Source organism: Bombus bifarius, unplaced genomic scaffold, assembly GCF_011952205.1.
Source record: "Bombus bifarius isolate JDL3187 unplaced genomic scaffold, Bbif_JDL3187 scf7180000009145, whole genome shotgun sequence".
In the NCBI taxonomy this organism is placed as follows: Eukaryota; Metazoa; Arthropoda; class Insecta; order Hymenoptera; family Apidae; genus Bombus; species Bombus bifarius.
The window spans coordinates 1,337,747-1,359,459 of record NW_022884930.1 but is presented as its reverse complement, the minus strand read 5'-3'; the positions used below and the strand labels follow the sequence as shown (position 1 = coordinate 1,359,459).

Genomic DNA, 21,713 nt, shown 5'->3' with positions numbered 1-21,713 from the left:
TTTGTAATAGAAAAGTATATTGAAATAATTAAAGGTATAAGTTTATGCTGATTCAGATCCTTACTCTCTTAGTGTTACTGAACAATGGAATGATAAGGAGCACGTTCATATATTTATACCAGAAGGACATTACCAAAAAAGTTAACCTTATAGCTTGGACTAGAGGCTACAGGGAACATAAATAGAAATCTGTTTATTAGTTCCTTTGTTCCTAGACCTTGCAACCCAAAACATAGTGTATACTCAAGGGTACAATAATACGTAGCGCTTCGTATTTAGAATACTTCTGCGTAATGGCAGTCTCTAGGTCACGGATATACATAAATAAAGATGTAGAGTTTTTCTTGAAGTAGTTACTTCAACAATTCGTATTACTTGGAAAAGCGAGATCTTCTTGTTTCATTAACCTTCGATAGGAATTTATTAAACCCCGAATACACAGTGTTGTCACAGTTTAATCCGAAATCTGAGAATCTGTGTGACGAAATTCAGACACTCTAAGGCTACAGCCTAATTAGAGAGCATTGACGCGCGCAGGATAACACGATTTCCCAATAAATTCGTTAATCCAGACCGCGAGCTGACCGATGAGTGGTGCGCGTTTAATTAAAAACTCAATTCCAGGAGGGTGGCCCAAGGGAAGCGCGAGGTACGGTCTCTGCATGTCTATTTAATGTAATTATTAACAGCAGACCGTAACTTTGAGTCGGGTTTCGGTGTGCGCCCATACAACGATCCTAAATGGCTACACGAAGAGCTACCAGCCTCCACCGTTCTTGATTATAACGATTGCATACGGTTAACCAACTACCACCCTGCATCGAGTTTCGAATTTCATAATTCGGAAACGAGACCGCGACAACTGATATCGATAGGTTCGATACCGTTTCGTCTTTCTGTGTACGTGTGCCAGCGTGAAATTGTCACTTCGTTTCCAAAGCTGCGAATTATACGTCTCACGATACTTCGTGATGAAGAAACCTGAATAAGTCTTGCACGCCATTTACCTGGTGCCACTGTAATTCGATCGTTCGATCATAATTTCGTGCGTGAGAAAATCGAGCGTCTAACGATATAACGTCTTGGAAAATCGAACGGTAATAATTTTACGACGTACAAGCGTCGTGAGACCTCTTTGTACCGCGTCTCACGCAATCAGAAAATTTCGCGACAATGTGAAACAAGCGAGTAGGCTCTTGATCGAAATCGTAGACGTAAAAATTCCGAGTAAAACGTAGCGACAGAATGTTTCGATCCGCGTAACAAAACTATTAAAATAACGTTTCTAATGCTCGATGAAATATGGAAATAAAAATAATTGCAAAATAATATACCCAGCGAGGAAATTTCGATTCTTAGCGGATGAAGACAATGAAATAGAAAAGATTGATAGAGAAAAAAATGGCAAAGGAGAAGTTGACGGCGAGTACTCCATCGCGATTCCAATAACACCTAATATTCATCAACTGTAGCGCGCGAGTTTTAAAACAAAGTCATTATCAAAGTTCGGCTGCAACTTCTGGTTTAGCTGGTCGAGTTATCGCGTTCTTTGCAGCTCTGTTAAACGGCGCAGCGGAACGTATAAAAGCGCTTGGGAAACGTTTCATGCGTAAATATTAAACTCGTGAAACCTTCTAAACAAAACGGCATGGAATGAAAGGAAACAACGAGCCGAGGGCACAAAGGCAAAAAGCAGCAACGATTTTTACCGCTGCCTTCTCATTGTGGCCGATCGTTCGGGGCCTTGCTATGCGCCTTTGTTCGTTCGAGTTTCGTTTATCGGATACTGCTTTAAAAGGTTGGCTCCGGTCAATTCCGGTGTCATTTAACCGAAGACAAAGTGTGCCCGGCCCGTATTTCCTGAAACTAACCTGCGAGAGGTGGCGAGGCGAAACCTTGCCCCAACATTCACCAACGCCATCACCTAGCAGTTCGTAATCCAGCGAATTTATAGCAGGGATCACCGAGTACACGCCAGCCACAACGTGCGAGCCATTTTTACCTTGCAAAAGAGGAAAAAGCACTACTGATCGCTTTTTCCCTTTTTATTGGAATTATGTAAGGGACCTTGGACCGATTGATTAGCAGTGTGATCGAATGGAAACCATCGTGTGCAATCTTCGAAGGGCAGATTCTGTTTGATGGATAAATGTTTTCGCGCTGGATTGCGAGAAGGAACTACGATGAGATATGGTAGTTTGCGATAACACGGCACACGCGAAACGAAGAAAATCGTTACGATTATGATTCGCAGGTTTCGATGAATTTCTGAAGTGAATTATATTTTTTCAATAAACCTCACCGATTTCATCGACCTCGATACATATGTTTGTCGAGGTTAATGTTCCGAGTAATTTCGCTTTGTACATATAACAGCCGCCTGAATTTAGTTACGATGACATATGTACGTCGATATCAATGAAATTTGTAAGATACGTTCTTCCGTATACAAAATAAAATGCGGTAGATAATAGTATTTGATGTGTTATTAAATAGGTTTTGGAGTTCGATATTTAATTGATTCGCACAGATTCAGTTTTTATATCCTGTATTTCACCACCATGTACAGCCATATGAACACACCAGATACACTCAGATAATTAACACGCGGCGGACGCCAAAACAAAAGAACGTCGTTAGAAGTCGTACCAACTTTGCATGTAGGAACTAGTGATCATACCAACCTAATATTTTCCTCAACATGATGCTTGATACATGGAACGATATTGGTTGAAGAAGTTGCTGTAATAGGGAGGCAGCTCCATTTTTTAGTAATTCGAGTAAATCAACAGAAAGTAATTAAAATTCAAATATTTTTTCACACGTCCTACAAATTCGCAGTCAAGCAATATTCGTAATAGTAAACTTTTGTGTTTCCGAACGTGGAATCTACAACGTTGTTCTTTTAGTAATTATTAGTAATTTTTAGTAAATTTAATAAAATAAATTTTTGTGTTTCTGAACATGGAACCTACACCGTTGTCTTTCTTTCGCTAAACACGATTCGAATATCGCAGCTACATACCTCCTTGTTGCTGCGAATCGTTAAATTAATATTGTTGTAAAGTACTTTGGATATCTACATTTTATTAACGTTAAAAAGTATACTCAGCTTCTACGATGATATATTCAGGAAGTTAGGAAGGAAAGCATAAATAGGAGCATACAGTGTACGGCCAAACTATAATTTTCCTCCCGCTTTTCGTTCATATATTTTTCACGGACACCTTTTCCGTTCCATTGAGAAAAAACGTCTCTATTACAGGTAATACCGGCGCACGGCATACCGCCATTTTTCTTGAATATAACTGGGGTCACGAATGATTTTTCTTAGATATCTTTCAGTTGTTACGCTATTTTCTTCTCCTCCTTCTCTAATGAAACTTCTGACAGGGTCGACGTGGCACCTCTTTTTAAATATTTAGCATCAGCCACGGTAACAACATTCTAGTAAAGTATACAAATATCATTAAACTTCTCTTCGTACGTAATTAAATCAAGGGTGTCATGTCGCTTCTCATGAAACTATGCATCGTCTGTTAGAGTCATCACCGATAGACTTCCTATAACCACAAAGTCTCGGATAATTGTCTCACTCTCCGGTATTACGTATCTGTATGTTATAGTTAGCATATGTGCAAGCGTGGCACGCGTGCTAAACAAGAAATATGACGCAAGTCTAGCGAGAGGATTTTTCACGAACGATGCAATACGGATCATGTATCACGCTTAAACGCATATGGAATTACCTACGAACACGTAATGCATGGATTACCGGAACGTGAAAAGCGAATATAAATTAGAATACTTTTGTTAGCTACAAGGAGCGGTGAAGTTGTTTTAGCATTTGAAATCTCGATGCATGTTTCTCGAATCTTACACGAGTGTGTTTGATAACCTATGACTCGAGTAATAATTTATCGACGATCCGATAACGAGCACAATTCATTTGTGTCTCGTAAATCTAAGAATGAGCAGAGAACGAACGAACGAATGGACATTAATGTTGTAACGTACTATGCAACTTGTTCAATAAAAACCAAGAAATCTTTACGAATCTTAAACATCTGCGAAAGTATCGATCAGTCGAATCGCGAGTGTGTTTAGTGCGTCACTTTGATATCATAAAGTATCGTGGAAGTTTGCGAATTGTTCCTTACATAGACAAGATAACTTCATAGACATGATCATGTCAACGCGGTAACAAGATTTTGCAGCTAAGCGCATTAATGTAAATTACCTGGAAGATTGTAACGTCCTCCTATTTACCCGAGAATCGATACTTTGTTACAACACTTGTTATAAAAATAGGTAGACGAAGGTGGTGGCACAGTGTAAATGCATAATCACTGCTTTACACGTATCATTTTGTCGACGGGCGTATGCGGAATATGTCAGGGACATTGAAAAATTGTATGAACGCGAGTCAAATGATTAAATCACGTCTGAGTTAGTAGGTTACTCGCTTATTTATACAAATACGTAATACAAAATTAATTTTTCAATTTTTTTTTTTAATCAAATATTCTAACTGGCATTATCTTGATGCATTGCTTTGCTGATCTAATATTTTTAATCGGCTTATCATCATCGAGAATCGCGATTCGTAATAATACGCGTCGCTTCTTTTTTACAGAGAATTTTATTTCTACTCACACATACCACGATCTAAAAACCATTCGATTGGAAGAACGTTTATATTTCTCTTGTTATCAAGAAGTATATCGAAAATTATTGCTAATATATTCCATTTTCCACGTCAGATACGCTTGCATTCGGTAAAACGCTAAGAAGAATCCACTCATTGTTCTTTTCGCTGAGTAAATTTATGTTGCACGTTTCCTTGTTTGAAGTTTCGTTGAAATCCGTTTCCGCGTGTATATGGTACACGGCTGGGTATATTGCTTGCTTGGTGCGCGTAACGATAAAAGAAAAGGAGGAAAAAGGGTCATGCATTCTTGTATCAGAGGTCCGATAAATTTAAATTTTCATGAGAACTATTTCCAATTGTGTGTTGCATATCAGCTCGGCTGAAATTGAAGGTAAACAACGTTTGTAAAACGCCAGCGTTCTACTTCGCTACGTTCGATCATTTTTCTTTTGACCTTTCCACTCGCCTTGCTTCGATATCGCTGGCTTGCAAGTAATTTCGATCTCTTTCTATTGGCTCCACCGAAAGCCTATTTATTTTTTTAATCCGGCACACACGTACACGCGGCCAGCCACGGCTTGATCCTGATGAGTGTGCAGTTTTCATTTCGAGGGACTGTAGTTCATCAGTCGCCTTCTGCGAAGCTTTTCTCTATTTTGTATCGCGGTAAGAGCAGCACTTTTATTCCGCTGGATTATGTTTGGCCAAACAACGCCACTCTGTGTAGATCACGCGTGAAAAGATATTCAACGCGCCATGGACTTTTCCATGGCAAGACACATATGAAGTTTAAACATCGTTGATCTTTGTTTCAGGTTGTAAACGATATAAATTTAACAATTTTTTGCCAATAGAATCGATCAGGTATACTTTGTTTTAAAATACATTATTCAGCAAAGTTTTTCAATAAAATTCTACGGTACAGACAAACTTCGATTTCAGAATTGAATTCAATACTTCAAAACTATAACTTTTTTTCTACCGACAGCTTTTGATACGTTAGTCGTCTCAAAACACTCGAAAATTTTGACAAGAGCGAAAAAGTGATTTTCGCTGAATCGCTTTTGTTGCGTTTGTTATATGTAAAGGCAAATATTATTGTTCCTCTAAAGATGAATATGAAGCTTACATATACACATACTCTTTGTCTATCTGTCTGTCTGCCTCTGCCGCTATTCTTTTTAATATATAGAAAATATACCTTCAGGCTTTTCGCTGATTAATATTGAAGAACAGATTTATGTACTGTATAATAGATTGATTGTAAGTCATACGGCCCCCAAAGTTAATTATTGGTAGAAACTAATTACGAGATACTAGGTCGTTCGTAACAATATTTGCGATAAAGACAATACGACGTTACGGAAAACACAGTTTGCATATTATTAGCAAATTGTTACATTCCGAATGTTTTCCGTAGAAATATCAATTTTCGATATCGCGTCTGTTGTCACAGATAACCGAATAATCTACAATTTAACAGAATGGAAACGGTTTCGATAATTAACAACATATGATTTTATTTCTGGTTTCAACCAAAGATAAAACTTGAACATGAGAAAACTAAGGCAAAATCGAAACGGTCTATGATTAAACGAAAAATCGGAACAAATGCACGAATCAACGGTATCTCGGTTAAACGAATGAAAAATCGGCATATGCGTATATTGAAGTATTTGTTGAAAAAAATAAAATGTGAAAAACGATTCGAGGGGAAACCACGCAGGTATCGAAAAGCAACGCGTGAAGCAACAATTTGAAACAGACGAATGCTTTGAATAAATTGTCAGCTTTCAAGAGTTTCGAGTATCGTTCGGCCACTTTGAAATTGATGCTATTAAACAAATATCGTGTGATCGTTGTTTTATTCGAACGAATGCTAAGCAAACGTCATATCATCGTTGACTTATCCAAATGAATGCCAAGCAAATGTCATATCAACGTTGATCGATCCAACCAAGTCGTCAACGCAGAGTTTAATAAAAGTATAGCTTCCATAAGTCACAACGTTCAGCTTTTACGTCCCATATATTCTCGTTATGGGTTTTCACTGCAAAATATCCGAAATCTCGGAGCGTGTCGTTTCACGGTAGACGTATTTCACCGCTTTTAACGTTACGCGATTTATTACCGATCTAATTTCCATTGATTAAACGTCGTCGAAGTAATCGTTAATTTCCCTTTTGATTATCGGCTAAACGGTATTCTAATTAACCAACAGTTTCTCTCTCGTTGCCCGGCAAGTTGACAGGGTTGCAGTTGACAACTCTGGCCAACAACCGCACCGACGCCGTGTTATCTTTTCAAGCCCGAATGGCTGTTTAACGTTTGTTGTTTTCAATTAGATTGTCTGCGTGTCGCGTGCCTCCCTGGCCAATGCAACTCCACGCCTATAATTAATGAGTCTGAACGGGGTTAACTGGCAGCGTTAAATTTCACAGCCACGCGCTTACTACAATTTCGAACGTTGATCCTCGCCCTGTAATCGCGCGACTCCGCTCTTTAAAGCTACGCTTTTCATCAACGAACGATTTCGTCCGATCAACTTTCTGTCTTGTGCTTCGTGACGAGAATTAATGGCCAGATTCGATAGATCGCGTTATACAGATTATATCGTTATCCGGTCTTTAACGGGTTAAACTACTCGTCATTTGCAAATCAAATACATTTTGCGATCGCTCTACATATTCATATTCTACGAAGAACAAATTCTTTCTTAAAACGTTCCTTCTGAGACAATGGAAATAAAATTAGAAATGATCTTACACGTAAATTTCGCGGTATATATTCCGTAATATCCTTTTCGCACACATTTCTCAACGTCTCCAGTTTCCATTAGCGAACAAATAGAAACGAAGATAGAGGAAATGCATTTTTTTTGCCGCGATATTCGCGCTGCTCTTTCTCTTCGCTTTCCGTCTACACGCAACAAGAGGCACGCGCTATTCTTTTCGCATGGCCTAAGGCGTATCATTTTTCGCGTTTGTATTGTAGCATCGCGTTGGCCAGAAATTTCCCTCTACGTACGATGAAATCACGCGTCAGCAATAGCAACTTCAACAACCGAACGCTGCTACTTGGCGGTCGTACGTGTCAAAGATATGCCGGATGAATTCAGAATGCATAGATTTGCACCGTGGCAGATGCACGGGCTAGGAAAATAAATTGTTTACGTCTTTGATTTCCCCCACGTAATAAAAGATGCACCGAAACTCCCCGACGCGCGGTCTGCCGCAGCAAAGTTTTGCAAGCGGTATCGCTTCGTTGAACTTCGTGAAAATTTTAACGCGACCTCGAATTATTAAGCCTCGGTTCGTGTTCATCCGTTCGTGTTCCTACAGGAAGCATACGGCTACTTCACATTTACGATTACGTATGATTTCGTTGTTCGATGAAAGGAACAAAGCGCGAAGTTGGATCCTTAAGTAGCCAACGATATTTTTACGAACGTTCTGTGTTCTACGATTCTCTTCTTCCGACACTATCTACGGAAACGTCAGTAGGATTTTCTTTCTATTTGTTTCGTTGTAAATCGGCAAAATTAGTTTCTTTCGACGTCAGAATATCGACGCGTTACTTATTAAGGATTTTGTTACGCCCCGAGGCTTACTATAGGCCGGGTTCCTAACCGTCTTCCTGGGTACTACAGTGTCGCAGACAGATCGTCTTACATGACCGGCGAAGTATATCCAAAGTAGCGATAAGCGTGTCACGTAAAATAAAAAAAAAATCGAAGATGAAAACAAAAATAAAAAATAAGAAAAAATAATAAAAAGAGAATTTATTTTTTAACACTTGGTTTACGCTAATTACAATTTGCCTCTGAACTCCAGCCATGACTTTCCAAGACCGAAGCTCTTACAGTTTGACTTTCGATAGGATCTGTTTCTTTTTCCTTTGTCACCCCTCGATATCCCCATTATTCACGCGTTTCTTAGGCGTCCGCGACCGTTGCACGCACGCTTTCTTCTCGAACATTCGGCAGAAGGACCGTTGGGATATCGATGGCTCATTAGGCACTTTGTTAGGCACTCCGTCATCGGTTCATCGGATTTGAAGTGTGTCGGTCGTGACAAGCGCATAGCTGTCGTCAAGCAGCGAGTTCTAGAAACATCGATTCGCCTTCAGTCCCCTGTTTTACACAAAGAAAGTGGCATACGTGATCATAGGCGCGAACAGTTGCGAGACGCGAGCGTCGTGGGGGTCGTCTCCCAGACAAGACAAAGGAAAAATTCGAAGAGCAGTCAGTATCGTTTGAGGATTCAAACGGAATGTATCGAGAGGTTCAGACGAGTAAAATCCAGGTCGCTTAGTCTAACAAATACATCGAGAAATATAATGAAGTTGGGTCGAATTACTGTAACAAACTAACTGTATCATCCTTTAAATCATTTGTGACGTCTTCATTATAATTTTAAATATTGTTAAATGTACAAGTTTATATTAATCCTGTTAATTCAGTGTTAAAATCGTTTGATTTTATCCACCTCTGTTATCCTAATCGAAACAGGGGAACGACTAATTCGCGGCGTCGATTATCAGAATCGTAGCGAGAATTTACGCCTCTCGCTGACGCGTCTCTCCGCGAACGGTCGTAACAGATTTCTTCGTCAAAATAATATTAGCACTTTTGAGCGAAATAAAAACGTGATTATCAGACTTCGGATATCTACGCAGATTCACGTTCTTATGAACGCAACTAGAAGAATACGACCTTTTTTTTTTTTTTTTTTTTTTTCGTGGAGGAAACCTTCATAGGCACCCCGCGCCCCTCCGGGGAGAGGGCGCTGGGTAGTGCCGGATTCTTACCGGCTAAAACCTCCACGGTGGCCTGTCCTGACGCCTGAGTCGAGATGCACCCGGGATCTCTCCCGAATTACTCCGGTTGCCCCCGGGCGTCTATCTCTCCTTCTTTGTCGAAGGGAGGCGTCCTGCTCTTCTTGGACCGCTGGGGGGGAACCACGCCCCCCAGCGCCTCGCTCCTGCTGCGTCATCCTGGGACCCCGTCCCCTGACGCCTCTTCCTGGTTCGACGTGGTCCTGGCAGGCGTGGGGCCCACTAACTTCTCCGAAAATTCTCCGCACCGGATCGGCGCACTGGCAGGTGCCGCGGACACCGCCAGCTGCCATCCGTCTATGAGAGAATATCAGATCCGTCGGGATGCTCACAGGACTCCGTGGGGGCCACCAACTTCTCCGAAATTTCCGCACCGGATCGGCGAACTGGCTAGTGTCGCGGGCACCGGCCAGCCGCCACCCGACTATAAGAAATATCAGATCCATCGGTGTTTTCCCAGGGTAGTCCTGTGTCCCGGGGGCTTCTGCCTGCCTCGTGCTCCTTGGATGGTCCCGGAAAAATGGCTTCGGTGCGCCTCCTTCCTTCTTTCGTCAACGCCTCACGGAGCGGTCACCCATCCTAGACCGCTCCGTGACCGCTGCTGCTTAACTTTCGTGATCGGCCGGGAACGAGTGTTTCCAGCGCGGCTAACGGCGTTGACAGAAGAATACGACCTAGACAGGGTTTTAGCATTTGTTTAGTTTACCAAATACTGTAACAGGTACTGTATTCACAGGTGTACTGTGGAGTACACATTTCTCCAGCATTAAATTTCTCATAAATGTGCAAAAATTCGTTGTTCAACGAACGTACTTGATTATTTTCTTCACGCCACGTAAATTTGAGTTATAATGGAAAATCGTCGATAGTTCTACTGTTGAGTGTGTCACGTTAATTTAAAATCTCTCGTTTTACCAAACACGTAAGTGTATAATTCCCTACTTAACCTATATAGCGGGGAAATAACATAAATCTAAGGCATATTAGTCATCGGTGAATGTTATTTCGGGACTGATAAGAACGATAAATCTTCATCTTGCTCCTTCGTACGCTTTCATCATAAGGCATTGCTGCACTTACGTACAGTAATAACTCAGAATTAAACGTACGGCGATGAACACGAGACACTGTTCTACGTAAATTTCAAGTAACACGAGTTTCAGTAGTACGTGACACATATTTGTATCACGAGATGCGAAATGCAAAATACTCGAGTCACGTGTAAGAAGATGGCCACCGCCTTCGTTAGATGCACAATAGCGGGCGAAATTAATAAATTTGAGAGATAAATGGCACGAAAGGGCACCATAATTTTACAAAATGAAATTATATGTGGCAAGAGTAACGAACCAATGTAATGTCCATATATCCAAGCATATATTACCGTTGCCGATACGATATTTCAAAACGTTTAATAGAAAATTTAGCACGCTTATAAAATAATTTGGCAACCTTTCTGTTCGTTACTGTAAATGCAGAATGGAATTCGCAATTACGTATTAGACGAATCCTCCTCTAAAACATGATTTTCAAAAGCACTGTTCGCACATTGATCGTGATATTGGGTTGGCAACTAAATGATTGCCAATAAATGATTGTCAATATTATCACCTATTGACAAAATCCGCGATCACTTAGTTGCCAACCCAATACGTTGTGTTTATGAGAAACCAACCATTTTTCGGTACAATTTGGTTACGCTAGAAACTCGTGGGAAACGAAAAACGCCGAGGAAGAACGCGCTAGCCTTTTTTCAGTTCTATCGTTATTTCTAAATGCCATTGACCTATTCCAGTGTTAACGTAGCACGTGAAGTTAATCTTACGCCGGCACGCCGGACGGAAATAGTTTATTGGCAGACCGACTTCCTACGGATGATGAAACACTGGCTCGGGTTATCGCGCGAATATAAAGAAAAAGGCTGAAAAAAGTGAAGTGCCTTCCGCGATATATTTCCTCGCTTCTCGAACGGAATACGTTAAAGTTTAACGCAATTTCATGGTGGGAAGAACGTTTCGTTCACCTTCCTATAACTCGAACGTGTATTGCTCTACACACGTGGCCCGTGGCATTTTTTGGCACCTCCAGAAATCTGTAGAACGGAAGAAATAAGAAACGTGTGTTGCCAAGGACGGCACAAATTGTCTTCGCAAGAATATACAGCTTATTTCTTTGTCCACAGGAATACATAACGAAATTTTTGTCCGAATGCATTCTTAATGGAAAATGAGAAATTTTAGTTTTGCGTGGATGCAGGTTAACGACGAAGAAGAGACGTCGTTGAAAAATTTGATAGACTCTTCGGTGCAAGCGATCGTACATTATTGGAGTGTTTTTAATGAAATGTTAACGTAACATATTTCACGCGAGATTACAACGAAACGATTGAGGAGTTTCTACACACGTGTTTTCACATGCGTTTTATGTTTAAATTTGAGTAACATAATTGAATATTTATTACGCAGAATTGCAACACTCGTAACAAAATTATTTCAGCATTCCCGGTTTTCCCTCAATTATGTTTTAATGAATATTGGCAATATTTTTGTAAAATACATTGTATCCGTAATAGTAGTTGAATAAATGAAAATAACGAAAATAAATCGAGTAAAGGTATCTCCGTGAAATTTCACCTCTTTTTTTTCTTTTTTTTTTTGATTGAGTCATGCACATGCATAAATGCAGCATTTGAAAACAGATATATCGACTGTATTTTTTCGATTTCAATTTGGCACATTGGAGCAAACGGAAGAATCGTACTTCCGTTTCCATTATACGATTTTACGTGTATAGAACGTCGTTGGGAAAAATATGATAAAGAGAAATAAGGTGAAACACGATGTATAATAGCATTTATTTTACAGATTTGAAATACATCTGCAGCTTGGTATTAATTTAGTATATATATCTAGTCCTCAATAGCATATTCGGACAATTAATAGCGCCATTATCACAACATATATTTGCTATGGTATTTAATTGTTAGAGTATCGACGTTGAAGTGGAACGCTGGCCGTCGATAAACAGTATCAAAAGCGTTCATTATACCAAACCACGTAACAGATCGATTGATGGCTGTGTACGAGCCAACGATAGATTAGAAGATGATCAAGGTAACGCCAATCAAAGCCCACTCGATATATCATTTGGAAGTAAGCAACCCATCACAACCAATTCCAATTGATTGCATCTGACTGCTTTGATCGCTTGCAAAGCGGTTTTCTTTATTTTATCCACGCGTATCATTGTTCTGTCAATGGCTTTTGGCAAAATTCACAAGAACCGTGAAATCTAAATAAACCGAATCAAAGACGTTAAGAAATACAGGAAAGTTGAAATTTTGCATAAAACGCAGAATGTTGTAACGTGAATATTATTTCGGTTGATCGATAACGGAACAACGTGTTAGTAATTATCGCGAAAGTGTATGAATAATATGAATTTGAAGCGAAAATGAATACTACCATTGTGTCTGATTATCGCTTGACTTGTACTACTTGTTGGTTCGCAACAGTATACGATAGCGACTGAGATACGTGTTTCTGAATATTCAACATAATATTGTAATACCTAGGTGCTATATCGCGTTTCGTCAATTTGAAAACGTTTACTAAGACAGGATTCCATTTTATTTTAATTTTATTCGACTGTCTGTTTCGATCGAAACTCGTCTGAAACTTTACGTGGGATTTATTTCAAAATACCGAAATTATATTCTACTAATTTCAACGTTGAAGAGTAGACAACGCTGCAGAATATAATATTAAAGCAAGAGCAGCGCTCTGTTAACAAGAATGATATAAATTATGCTACGAAGAAAAAAGCTTGCTTCCTGCATCGTATTTTAAGTACGCCTTAAAATAAAGAAGTTGGATTAAAACGACTACTATTAAATGGAGAAAATAAATTTAAAGTGGGTTGTAAACTCGAAAACACCTAGTATTTATATCATAAAACGGGATAATATTAAGTTGTCCGAGAAGCTTTCGTTTTATCAGGGAATAATAGACGCACAACGCTTTTTGTTTTATATTTTTATATTTTGTCGAGTTACGTACGATCCACTTTGTTCCGTTGAGATAAACACCGCGACATTTCACAGACTTGGTTTCACGTTCGTATAAAGGTGCACTGTTGTAAAAAACGCGTTTGCGAAAGAAAGACGCACTTCGGACAACCTAATAGCAAGACCGATATTCGACATTGAAACAGTTCTACGATCTATTATAGTTTCTGTACTTTGCGTGTTTGAACAAATGTTACATAAACAGTCTTGCGATTAATGGAAAATGAAATTGATAAAAGTTTGAAACTTTAGTGATCGATAGGGTAGAAAGCTTTGGTGTAAAAATGAGAAAAGATTTAAAATGTGCATTTTGTAATTTGCTGATGAAACAGGATTTAGCATGTTATACGTGTTATATGAATACACTTGTACTGAAAGTGATTTCCAGAATGCGATATCGAGCGTCCAGATAATTTTCACGTACTAATGTACCAAGTACGAGGGAATATTAAACATTTTTAAGTATTTAAAATTTCAGCGGAACCATCGTTAAAATATACTTTTATATTCGTACTATTTTACTGATATTTTGTACCAATTTCCCGTAAAATTCTTCTACAGAAGCTATTTTTCTATACCTTGGGCTCTTTACCCGTTCCAGTAATTTAACTTTTTTAAGTTCGTCAGCAGCATTTTCTGCCAATCCTTTACGTACTTTAAAACTTCGATACCTAAAAACTCATATAATTCCCCGGAAACTGGACGATTCGTACGAAAACACCAACGTAATTAGTCGCAATATTATTTATTAACATAAATCTAAATTAATCGAGTCTCATGCACACCTTGTATAAAATCTCCGTATATTTTTGACCGTTTTAATATTTGAACGAAAATCTTGATAGGTTAAAGTCGTTTAAAATAAGCAATTTGCAACATGTTTACTCCCTTTCCGTACTCCTCCGCCATTTCTCGCTCATTTTCAAACAAGCAAATGAGATTTCGAGGTCAACAAACAGTTCGTTTGAAATGAAAAACATTCTCGCGAGTTTGTTGAAGTAAATAAAAAAAAGCTGAGGCAAATGTTTATGCAACTCTATGCTGCGTTATATGAGCTTCATTTTAACATCTCGTGGAAAGCCCCGAATATAAAAAAGGTATAAAATACTGTGAAGCTTCTTTAACAATAACCTTCCGCAATTCTTGTTTCCAATCTCCCTTACACAGGACCATTTCCAAGTTTTTCATTAATCGACGTTCCGATGGACGATGGTTCTCTTGAAATCGGTATTTTGATAATCAAACGTCTACTTTGTCCGATATTTTATCATTCGTGGTTTCAAATTAACGTTGATTCCTTCTTAAATTACCTAAATTCCAAATCACCCGAGAGCGAAATTTATTATGCAGAGACTTCATATTTCACTTGAAAAAGAGATGGTGAACACAATTATGAAATACCTGGCATAACTTTAAGAACGTAGGGGATAGCAAATGAGAAATTACAAGGACCTCTGACCGAGGATTAATAGCGCAAAATATCCCAGTAATCTTAAACGATTTAATGCTGATCCCTTGGCTCGTAATATCGATTGCTTCGATGCTTCTCATCGGTGACCTAAATCGGGCAGGGGGGCCCGACGTTTAATTATTCGATCAATAAAGTAACGTGTCCGATGATCGAAATTCGTATCGGTATCGGTATCTCGGTCGATACGATCATGGATTCCACGTGATTCTACGTGGAGGGAAATCGTCAGGTTGGATTGCGCCGTTCACGTTGACACGTTTGTCAAGCTCGACTCTATTCCTGCCGATGTACAGGTTCGATGGAAATTGAACGGACGGCTTACGAGCTCCGTTCGCTGTACCGAGTCGTTTACATGCTAGACCGGAGTAAGATGGATCACCGATCGTGTAAACCATTATTCGACATGGCGCGTGGAATCGATTATCGAAATAACGCGTCCGTTCGCTGTCTACTGCCACGTGTGTGCTTCAGCTGATCGAACCTATCGAACCTCTGCAGCGTATTGCAGACGTTTCCAGACGTAATTCTTCGCTTGGTCCGAGAAAACTCGGTTTCAGAAATTCCCCTGACACTTTGATCTTGCCACCTCGACCATAAAACTCATAAAGTCTTATTGAAATCAGCGTCGCGTTCCAGATGAAACGCGAGGCTCGCGTGTCAAAGGATCGACCAGTTCACCGCGCCATCATTTTTCAGAACGGTTCGTGACATTCAAATTTCTCGACTTCCTTCGAAAGGATACGGGGAAAAAAGAAGAAACATATAGTTGAAACTCGGACGATCGACGCAAAGGAATCTGACTTCCTTCGTTCATATCGTTTCGATTTGCCGATCGTTTAAACCGCGTACTTGAGAATTTCACGTGCAATGAGATTATCGATCGCATTTACGATCGATCGAAGAAATTGGCATAAAGTTTCGACATAAAGCGTGTGAACTATAATTTTAGTATATAACTTGGAGATAATGGCTCGAATCGATTGATCACTTGCGGGGGCACTCGAGACATGTGAAATTTAGATATCTCGATCCTTCGAATTTCTATGGCTGAATAATTACATTTACATAGTAGTTTTTTTTTATAATCCACTTCCTAATTAGATGCTTATGATAATTTTACCTGGCTGATTCATATGGAAAGTCGAATCACTCGGTAAGAAATTCCATTTTCTAGGAAATTTGTTTGAAAAATTCAGGATGCGATTTCAGTAACAATGTTAACTGCGCTGTGCTCTCTCTATTTGTATATGTATATGTACATGTATACGTATATGTAGTATTTTATCGTCTTCATATGCTAAACGCGGAAAGCTGCAAGTCAGCGCTGTTAGCAGAAATATAGCTCAATCTTACCACCTTTTTATTTTTGTAATTAATAGTCCCGTGAAACGTTCTTTAACATAATTTAACTTTATAATTCTCGAACGTTTAAAAAATTCTTCGTCCTCTATTATAACATATTTTGCAATTTTAACGATGCGAAAGTTTGGTGGAATATTTTCAAAAACTACATTCGCTATTAGCGGCTTATTAAAAAGACCCTATTAATATTACATGCGGATTTTGATCGCGGAATCGCTGTAAGTTTAACCACGTAAGGGAAAATTACGCGGATTCCGGAAGTTTTCCATTGTACCGTTCCAAATAGAATATCAAAGAATTTTCGAACAGAAGATCCACGGGACAAAAGGGTATATTTTTATCCAATATTTCATTCAATTTTATTCTATTCTTATAGTTTTTCATAGTAACGATTTATATACATGTATCAAAAGGAATTAGATGCATCCGTCGTTTGTTGATCACAATTAGAGCGTGCAATTTATGCAATAGAATTTCCGCGAGTTCATATCTTTTTTACGAATGTAATTAAAAAAAAATGAAATCCAGACAGAAGTTTGTCTTCCACACCGAATATCGTAACAAGTATACTACGCGTTGCATATTTCGCATATTTTGCCGCATTACGCGCATTCTGTGCGTTTTTCAACCTTTAAACGCACGTAAACGCGTAAAAATCCGTAGTCCGACGATATTATTTGAAGATACGCATATAAAAAAATTCTTCGATTCTTCGATGAATTAAACCATGGAATAACGCGTCGATCGTTCGCGGACGAAATATTTCACGTGCAAATTGCCACGAAAGGATACGAGAGGAGCTAAGGAGAAGCGACTCTCGACGCAGAAGCTATTCTCAGGTCGGTGGTAACCTGGAATGGACAAGCATGGAAGCGGAACGGCACGAGCTTGCAGCCTTTGTTAAAGGAACAATTAGCATTCTGCATACTGGGAATCTGGCAAAGGCGCGACATCCTGTCAGGAACGTTAAGAAAATGCCGAATGGTTGGCGGTTCGTTGCAACGTGGTGGCGATTTACATTTGCCCGGGGACAGAAAGCGGGGTCATCGTCGACCCATCTCCGATCTTCTCTATTTCCGTTTCCGTGTTTATGCGACAAATTGCTTCTGAAGGGTGAATTGAATTCTGTTTGTGGATGTTCTCGAACATCGTGAAAAGCTTTATAAACGGAAGAGAGCGCTGGCATTTTATCCGGCGGAGAAGGAAATTGCTGGCCTTGTTTTTCTGAAACTTTGTCGAAGTCTATCGAACTCTAATTCTATGGTAATCCCGAGCGAACGTACGACGTTTTAGACGAAGATTCAATTTCGACACCGTGCACGTATCGAACACGTAATGAAAAATGCCTTTTGTTCTTCGGGGAAAAAAAAAAAAAAGGAATTTTAATGAGGTGGTTTTCAAATTGCGGCCATTCTATCGAACCTAAGTGCCCCTCTCTCGCTCTCCGTCTCTCTCTCTATTTCTAGATTTTTCGAGCTTCGACGAACGGTAATTTTTAGGCCGCGAATTCGCGCGGATAATCAGGATATCCGAATTCGATATCAGCTATATGAAAATGTGTATGGATTATCGAACGACCCAGCCTAGTAGCTCGCAACAGACTTCTATGGTTTGTGTTCACGGACCATTCTTAACGACGCGTTCGTCTTTCGTACCGATCACGTTCTTTCGCATATTTCCGGTAGGATATATTGGATCGGCAACTAAGCGATTGCGGATTGTGTCATTAGGTGGTATCGACAAAATCTGCAATCATTTAGTTGTCAATCCAATAAATGACAAAGTTTTATAAGAAAGCTGTGGAAAAGGTGTCACGCGTCTTACGAGTTAGAATAATTTTTTAACGGAATTTTCCGTTCACGCCGTAAGAAACATAATGTTCTAGGCATGAAAGATCGTGTTTAATACCGCGAACAGCTTTGCAATAGCGTAATTCATATTTCCGGGTTAATAAATTATTCTTTGTACGAGTCCTTTAGAAGCGAATCTACGAGGGAATAAAGGTCCAATAAAATGTCGAAGATCTACTACCGAAAAATACGAGTAACCAGATGAATTATAGCCCGTTGGTTTTTGCGACAAAAAACATGTCTTCGAGAGATGTATCAAATATATTAGCGTAATGTTCGTTCCTAGCTGAATATTTGTGCATATTGCGCATCCTGAAAGTAAATGGCACATACACTGTAAGTAACGAGAAACGTCAAACTTCACTTTCATATCAAACTGCACAAACTTATCCATCAACATCGTACCACGAATTTTCTTAACCTCGAACGAAATAAGATGAAATTATTAGAATGAGGAACACAGGAGAATAAAAGGATACAAGATGTTTGATTAAACGTCCCTGAAGCTACGTAGCTATTTTTCCTTCTTTCGTCATTTACAAAGTCACGTACCGGTTTTGCTCATCGTTGCTGCGTATGTTTTAAGACGTGGACTATCGGACTAAAGTATAATTACAAAATACAAAAATACAAAACACAAGTACAAAATACAAAGATTAACTTATATACGATTGACATTAACGATAAGAAATCGTAAATGGAAATCGAGTGGCTACGAAAGGTGAAAAATCAAAGATAAAAAATCATCGATTATTGTCCGAACGACGTTCGCAATTTCATCCGCTGTACCGTCGTAGTTCTTCGCGCTAACAAGATCCGCGTTAACGTAACAAGTCGCAGGCGTATTCAATTCCGCGGAACAAAAGCAAGGAGCAAGCGAAAACAAGCAAAAAGGAAAATCGAAATCAAACAATCGTTGCAACTTTGCCAAGCAGTCCGTTCAAGCTGCGCCGGGACGACCCGATCAGGACAATCGAAACTTTCTTTATCGCGCCAAGGAAATTATTGTAAAGATCTCGCGAGTTGCTGCGCCTCCTGATACGCGCGCAATTTTCAGACCACATTTCCGCCGTCACTTTTATTCGAAATATCGCGACTGGCAACGAAGGATTAAATTCACGAGCGCCCAGCTGCGTTGTTATTGAATAGCGTCGTTGCTGGCCTCGTGTAGCCTTTGACAAGGCTTGCTGAAGTGTTTGATGAGACGACCGGTCGTTAGACGAGTTTTCGAGGTTTCTATTTAAGTTGGCGCGTGCTCATGAACCGCGTCAACGTTCGCCGCGCACCGCGTCTTTCCGCCGCTTTCTCAATCTCCAGCTCTCTGACACCACATACGTCATAATTATCACGAGTTAAGATGTCCGGAGCATTTCTTTTTTCTCCTCCCAGACACCGTTCAGGAAACTAATTAGCTACCGCATAACGAGCGTCGCGCGAACAAAAAGAAGTCACGTAATTAGTCAACGCTAGGGACTCGAGCCGCGTATCGATCTCCCCGCGAAAGATGCACGGTCACCGCACGAATATTATCGTATACATGTTGAATGTAAACTGCGATTGTAACGAGAGGCAGCGGAGTCTCCTTGTGGCAGCCAAACGAGACTCGAACATCCAGCCGGCTGAACTATTGTCTCTGGCCATCGAAGTGGGCCACATGCAAGAATTTCACATTTCTAGCTAAGACACCGTGTCCTTGGTTGGTTAAATTATCGCCAGATATTTAGAAGATCGTGTACGCGGACAGCGATTATTTTATCGCTGCTGATTCTTCGCAGAATTCTTTAGACGCTGTCGATACGATGAGATTATATGTTGTCGAAACAGACGATGGTGAAATTAATAAATTCTTCGATATTATTACGATACTATTACCCATCGATATGGTTTCATGAAAAAAAAGAAACTTGCATTGCGTGGAAAGGGTAAGTCGCGAAAAGAAAGTTCGCCGAAGCTTCAGTCTTCCGATTCTTCCGCCGGAGTTAAAACTTTCTAAGCGAATACGACAGGGCATGGCTATCTTTAAAATCTCTCAGCTTTCCCGCGCAAACAAGTTCTCCATACGAAAAGTTGGAAACTTTCCCAAAAGTTGGTTGAATGACATCCGTCGCGCTAATTTACAAAAGAAGAAGCCGATCATTTCTCCGTGTAATTTTAATTCCGGCGATTTCTACGTGTAAACGTTTAGCTCGAACACATCCAGCGAATTACGAGTAAAAGCCGCTGGAAAATACGAATTTCTCCGATCAACTAGACACGAAATGTAACATTTTTCCCCGTCACGAAGTGATTCTCGTGCGATCAAAATTATTTGAATTTAATCGTCCGACAATGTTCAGGCAATTCAACGAATAAAGTTTTACTTTTGTTGTTGAACTTACCGACAACGATGCACAGTTCGCGGTTTCAAAAGCTGTCACGGTATTACGAGGACGATATCTCCTGCGACAAAACACGACAACATAACTCACGACTCGTGCAGCTCGGTCGGCTGGCGACTGACTGCTCGCAGTTTGAAAGCTCGCAAGTCTTAGAAGCGACCTCTGCCACCACCACGTGCTTCCGATGGATCCGGCGACTACAACGCCGTAAGCGGTGATCCTACGAAGCCCTCATTGTCCTGGAAAATCTTCGTAAGCTGGAGCTTTCCAAGCCGCAACACCCGATCCAGCAACTTGATATCGTCCCGATGATCAACGCGCCAACGTTGGAAACTACAAATAAAAGAGGGCTTTGTCGTTGCGGCCGCGGTAATCCGTTTCTAGTTGCAACTTGCATTCATTGCGGCAACCTACAGGAATTTACGATAACGCCGCGTGTAATTCTTTCTTCCCTCTTCTTGTTTCTATTCTTCGCTAGCTACGTTTCTGCTTTGTTAAAATCGATACTTTGTCCAAGCGTCGAACTTAGCTTTACAAAGAGACTATCTCAAAAATTTGTTGCCACCGGCAACGTTTTGAAAATTTTCGAGCTGAGGAACAACTAAATATACAGGTAACAGGTTGATAACGTGAGATTGGCAACGTATCGAGCTTTAAATCTGCTTCCACGCTGAAAATAAGAAGCGCGATTTATCGTGTGTTTCCCTTGGAGTCATCAACGTTCATTTAAAAGTAGAATTCTTACGCGAATAGGCGACCACAGCGAACCACTCGAATTTCTCCGTTTGGAAGTGCTTTCGTAATAAAATATAGAATGGCTGTGTGTTTTGAATTTTCACGAAGCACAATTGCGTATACTAGGTATAGGGACAAGCTTCTTCCCGATTTTTTGGCGAAATAAAAATAAATTCGTCGGAAGCAACTCATTTCTACGTCTATTAGATAGCTAACGCGAAAACGTCTTAAAATAGTCTGGAAAAATCAGTTCGCGTAAGCGAATGCCGTCGTTGCGATGAACATCGAACGGAAAAAAGGGATGCCGATAGCGAAAGCGTTAATTGAAATTAGATCCTTTGCTGGAAGCAACTCGTATCGCAAA

At 40.0% G+C, this 21,713-nt stretch overlaps 1 pseudogene; it reads right to left on the bottom strand.

The window, feature by feature from the left end:
• LOC117213971 overlaps positions 1-20,756 on the bottom strand; it is a 108,331-nt pseudogene extending 87,575 nt beyond the window's left edge.
• Positions 20,757-21,713: the final 957 nt, after the last annotated feature.